At 54.0% G+C, this 6,106-nt stretch overlaps 1 pseudogene; it reads left to right on the top strand.

The window, feature by feature from the left end:
- Positions 1-341: 341 nt before the first annotated feature.
- LOC132005807 (leukocyte immunoglobulin-like receptor subfamily A member 6) lies at positions 342-4,782 on the top strand (annotated as a pseudogene).
- The last annotated feature ends 1,324 nt before the right edge of the window (positions 4,783-6,106 follow it).

The raw sequence follows: 6,106 nt of genomic DNA, 5'->3' as shown, positions 1-6,106 counted from the left end.
CTGGGGTCTGGGGAACATTGCCATGGTGGGGACCCCGGATGTGCTGAAGAAGAAGGAAACCAAATGGGCTACCTCTGGTAGGGAAGGACCTGCCCTGGTCCCCTCACCTGGATGGGGCGCCTCAGGAAGCCTCAGGGTCCACCTGCCGCACCATCATGGACACCAGAGCTAGGCTGGGTCTCGGGAGGGGCTGTTCCCCTTCCTGTGGGACTGCTGATGTGACAACCCTGTGACAGGCAGGACAGGCCTGCCCATGGCCACATCCTGTGTGTCTGTCGGTTCCGTGATCACAGTGGGGCCTCCGTCTGCACAGCCAGAACCAGGGAGAGGAGACGCCATGACCCCCCATCCTCACTGCCCTGCTCTGTCTTGGTGAGATATGAGGAGGGGAGGGGACACCCTAGTCTGGGAGGAACTGCTCCACAGTTAGACCCTGGTCTCTCCCAGGCCCCAGGCTCATGAGGCTCTAGGACAGGAGGGGTTCTGCAAGGATTCAGGGCAAACCTCTCACAGGGACTCTCTTCCAGGGCTGAGTGTGGGCCCCAAGACCAGAGCGCAGACAGGTGAGTCTGTCCCCAGGGTTCTAGTCCCACCTCCTCAGTGGAGACAACAGTCACCCACCAGGCAACGGGGGATGGAGAATAGAAGTTCTGGACTGACCGAGGGGAATGTCTGGGAGTTTGGGGCTGAGCTGAGACCTGGGGGTGGGGAAGGTCTCTGTCCCAGCCTCTGTTTCCTTCCAGGGACCCTCCCCAAACCCACCATCTGGGCTGAACCAGGCTCTGTGACGCCCTGGGGGACACCTGTGGCCATCTGGTATCAGGGGGGCTTGGAGGCCCAGGAGTACCACCTGCGTAAGAGGGAGAGTCAAGGACCTGGGACAGAGAGAAGACACTGGATCCTGGGGACAAGGCCAACTTCTCCATCACATACATGACAGATGTACATGCAGGAAGATATCACTGTAACTACTTCAGTCCCACCGGCTAGTCAGAGTACAGTGCCCCCTGGAGCTGGTGGTGACAGGTGTGAGCCCACTTCGTGTCTCAGACTCAGGCTTTGCCCTAAGGGAGGGGGTGGTCTCTCAGGGGTCTCCCTCTCACAGCCCAGCCTGGGGATAATGTGGGGGTTCTGAGCCCCATTTCACATGTCGCCCTCCTCCTCTCCTAGGATCCCAGGGCAAACCCAGCCTCTCAGCCCTGCCCAGTCCTGTCGTGACCTCAGGAGGGAATGTGACCCTCCAGTGTGCCTCACGGATGGAATTCCATGGGTTCGTCCTGATGAAGAAAGGAGAGTGTCAGTCCTCCTGGACCCTGAACTCCCAGCCAGCCCCCCGTGGGTGGACTCAGGCCCTATTCCCTGTGGGCCCTGTGACCTTCAGCCGCAGGTGGAGGTTCACATGCTACGGCTATTACAGCAACACCCCCCTGGTGTGGTCAGACCCCAGTGACCCCCTGGAGCTGCTGGTCTCAGGTAAGAATGTCTGACTGGTGCCTCATTCCTGTTCTGAGGCACCAGACAGGTTAATGGGGACTCTTCTCTCAGGGGAGCTCCAATGAGAGTGTGGGTGAGGGGACCACGGGGACTTGCAGGTCAGTCACTGAAGGTGATGGACAGTGAGACCTGTGGGTCAGGACAGGAGAAGGGAGGTTTGGAGAGAAGCCACCCCTGCCATCCAGGGCTGGTCTCTCCCAGGTGTGTCGGGGAAGCCCTCCCTCCTGATCCAGCAGGGCCCTGTTGTGACCTCTGGACAGAGCCTGACTCTCCAGTGTCGCTCTGATGTCGGCTATGACAGATTCGCTCTATCGAAGGATGGAGCATGTGGCCCTCCCTAGCAGCTTGGCTGGCAGCCCCAGGCTGGGCTCTCTGGGTCAGACTTCCCCCTGGGCCCGGTGAGACCTGCTCTCAGAGGCCGGTACATGTGCTATGGTGGACACACAGTCTCTTCCGAGTGGTCGGCCCCCAGTGACCCCCTGGACATCCTGCTCGCAGGTGAGGGCTCACAGCATTAGTTAGGACCCCAGACTCTGCACAAGTCCTGCTGGGGAGCTCAGGTGGTGGTGGTCTGGATCAGGGGTGGAGGCTCCCCAGGGAGGGGGGGTGATGGGAAGGGACACACTCAGAGGACACAGACAGACTCAGTTCAGAGCAAGGGCTGGACAGCCCCTCACCCGCCCATCCTCTCTCTAGGACAGCTGCCCCACACACCCTCCCCTCTCGGTGCAGCCAGGACCAATGGTGGCCCCATGAGAGAATGTGACCCTGCTGTGTCAGTCATGGAGCCCTGTGGACACTTTCCTTCTGTCCAAAGAGGGGACAGCCAATCACCTGCTAAGTCTTATATCATAGTACTGAGCTGGGCAGCACCAGGCTGAATTCTCCATGAGTCCTGTGACCTCAGTCCACAGGGGGACCTACAGATGCTATGGTTCTGCCAGCACCTCCCACTACCTGTTGTCACAGCCCAGTGACCCCCTGGAGCTACTGGTCTCAGGTGAGGGACCCTGACCCTGTGCTGTCTGAGCTCTGTCAGCTCAGGACACACGTCTCAGGAAAGCCTGACACAGTAACACATGTGGGGGTCACGGGGGCTCCACAGAGGAGAGTCCTGCCTTGGAGAGGTTGGGAAGATCCACAGTGTGCACCCGGGGCCCCCATCCTTCAGTCTCAGCAGAGTAAGGAGTAGTGCTGCATGGGGGGTGAGCGAGGATGATGGTGAGTGGACAGCACCTCCCACTCACCTCCTGTCCCTCCATAGCAGAATCCGATCCATGGTGTCAGCCCTACGGGGCACTCTCCTGGACAAAAACCTCCCCACCTGCGGGCACTGCTCTGCTGCCCACCCCGTGCTCTCCTGGGGGCCTCCATGCCCCTTGGTGCACACCTGAGACCCAGGAGGGTAGATCCCTGCTCACGGGAGTCCCCATGGAGGATGCACCCCATGTCTATCTGCACTGGTGTCCACTCTGCGTTGTGTGTGGCCCCTGGCCCAGTGTCCCTGTGTCTGCTTCTCACACCTTCTAGAGAAGCACCTGTAGATGACAACAAAGGGAACTCAGGTAACAGGGACACCAGACTCAAACCAGTCCTCCTTCTCCTGTGTGCATTGGGGTTAGATGGATTCATAGGGTTCTTGTGGGGCACAAGCTCTGGGCACTCCCGGGTCTTAGCATGTTTTCAATGAGTCTCATTTATTTTTTGTTCATTTATTTATTATTTATTTGTTTACTTACTTATGTAGCTCTTCTTCCCATCTCCATCCACACTGCATGCGAGCAATAACAGTGTTCCTATGACCCAGTGCCTGACCGTCACCTTTTGTGGATACATATTTATATGTCTGTTCTAGATGTGTGCACACAGATCTCTCTCTCTCTGTCTGTCTCTCTCTCTGTGTGTGTGTGTGTGTGTGTCTGTCTGTCTGTCTGGCACTGTGGGTATCTGTAAGTAAATGAAGAATGAATGAATTAACACATCCAAGGAGGAATACTGTAGGTACAGAAGAAAGTGCAGACCCTGAAGGAAGGGAGCTGGTTGACATGGAGGGACAGGGACCCGACCCCAGACATCAGGCCCCTCTGTGCTCCTGAAAGTCAGGAGCCCCTGGCACCAAGCCCTCATCCATGGATGCAGCTGGAACCTCAGCTACTCAATAAGTGGGAACTGTTATCTACAGGGACATGAGCCCAGGAGGTCTTGTGTCCCAGACTGAGCAGAGAACATGCGAGGACATGATGATTTCTGTGCTGGGAGGCCATTTTTCTCTGCAACCCTGAGCTGGTGGGGCACAGCCAGAATCTATCCTGAGTAACTCAGAAGCAGAGTCTGAAATCAAAGAGAACAAGGAGGCTGAAGAAATCCAGTGAGGAGAGCAGAGGAAAGCCCCCTAGTGCAGAGAAGGGCTAGTTCAGGAACTGTACAAAAACCACATAGTGACAGACTGAGGGATAGAGATACAGAGCAGAGGACAGGCTGGACGGGGTCTCTAGCTCCTTCCATCTGCTTCCATCTTCCTGCAGAAGCAGCTGGCACCATTAGCCCACCCCAAAACAACCCAGACCCAAGCAGTGGAGAGTAGGAGAAATTCTCAGTGATGGGGCTTGTATGGAGGGGGTGTCCTGTCTGGGAAAGCAGGTCCCCTGGGTGGACATGCAGGATATGGGTCCTCTCTGACCTCTGCAACCTCTCTGTCCTCATTTCTAGCCTCGGATCCCAGAGATTACACGGTGGAGAATCTGACCCACATGGGCATAGCTGTCTTGATCCTGGTGGTCCTTGGGATTCTGCTGCTAGAGGCTCAGCACAGCCAGAGAAGGACTCCAGACACAGCCAGGAGCTAAACACGAGGGGGAACAAAGCCACCATTCCATGTGGCAGAGCTGTGGGCATGCATCCCGGGTGCCCAGAGGGATCTGTAGGAAAGCCTACAGCTCACGCTCACTGATCTATCTGCTGTCAACATCGAGGGGGAGCATGGTTCAGGTGCAGGACATGTCTGGGCTGCTCCCTGTCCGGGACTCCCCCGCTGTGACCTGTGGTGCTTTCCCTCCTGCATTGTTGGACATCCTTGACTGCCCCTTCTTTCCTCATCCCTGTCATTTAAGGGTTACACAGCGGGGCTGGTTCATACCTTCCTACAGCCGCAGCTCTGGTCCACCTTCGTGGGATTTATTTTCCTTCACTTTCCATTTCTACCTTCCCTGATGTCCACTATTGTCCTCCATCCCTTCAGCCCAAATCACAGACTCTGTTTTCATAAGTAAATAAGTGGGTGAAAATTTGGACCATGTTGTAGCAGATGAATCCCAAACCATTCCCTGAACCCTTTCTGGACTCACAGAGCTCCTCTGTCCTCATCTGGTGACACCTGGTGGAATATTCCAGAAACACCATCAGTTTGAGTGAGCTCAGGGGCGTTTGAGGTGTAGCCAGGGGGGGAGCTGCTACACTGACTCTATGGATTAAATGTGTGTGTGTGTGTGTGTGTGTGTGTGTGTGTGTGTGTGTGTGTGTGTTTTAAGTTGTGATTCATAGTATTTGCCCATATCTTTGGTGTAAACACTCCCTTCATGGGCAACATCAAGGAGCTGTGTGAACGCACTGTGCGCCCAGGTGGGAGTCATGGATACACTGTCTTCATGAGTGTGTGTGATCCAGCTGTGGTCACCTCACTGGTGATCTCAAGGTGCACGTGTTCCTCCCTGTATTGTAAACATCCTGGTATTTTCCAGCTCAGTGTAATGCCACGGTTTCAGGGAACTGTGACACACAAAATCCTACTACAACTACAGGACAGGCAAGAGAACACAATGGCAATATCCATCGTTGGAGAAAATACTGTGTACTTAGAACTTCAGTACATTCCTGATAGGCGTATAAATTGCTAAGACCAAGTTGGGGATCAGATCAGAATCACCTGGTGAAAGCAAGGGTGCAGCTCTGCCCCAGGAGTCCACACCCTAGAGGAAACCATGTGTGTAGGCATGGGCACCTGTGGGAGAATATTGACAAGTGTGTTGCTCAGTGTAGACACAAACCATAGAGTTCAATCCCACATAATTAGTATTTAATGGCAAATGTGGAATGGGATGTTTTAAGGTTGAAAAATCACAAACTTAAACCACCAGCAATGTACAGATCAATTTCATTCTCTACATCGTGTATAGGAAAGCATGTTCATGAAGAGACCAGTCATTTTTTAAAAAATTTAATTAATTTATTTTTTTCAGCATAACAGTATTCATTGTTTTTGTACCACACCCAGTGCTACATGCAATCCATGCCCTCTCTAATACCCACCACCTGGTTCCCCCAACCTCCCACTCCCCGCCCCTTCAAAACCCTCAGATTGTTTTTCAGAGTCCATAGTCTCTCATGATTCACCTCCCTTTCCAATTTCCCTCAACTCCCTTCTCCTCTCCATCTCCCCTAGTCCTCCATGCTATTTGCTATGCTCCACAAATAAGTGAAACCATATGATAATTGACTCTCTCTGCTTGACTTACTTCATTCAGCATAATCTCTTCCAGTCCCGTCCATGTTGCTACAAAAGTTGAGTATTCATCCTTTCTGATGGAGGCATAATACTCCACAGTGTATATGGACC

The sequence above is a fragment of the Mustela nigripes genome, chromosome 17 (genome assembly GCF_022355385.1).
Source record: "Mustela nigripes isolate SB6536 chromosome 17, MUSNIG.SB6536, whole genome shotgun sequence".
Classification (NCBI taxonomy): Eukaryota; Metazoa; Chordata; class Mammalia; order Carnivora; family Mustelidae; genus Mustela; species Mustela nigripes.
This window is presented reverse-complemented; position numbering and strand designations above follow the sequence as displayed.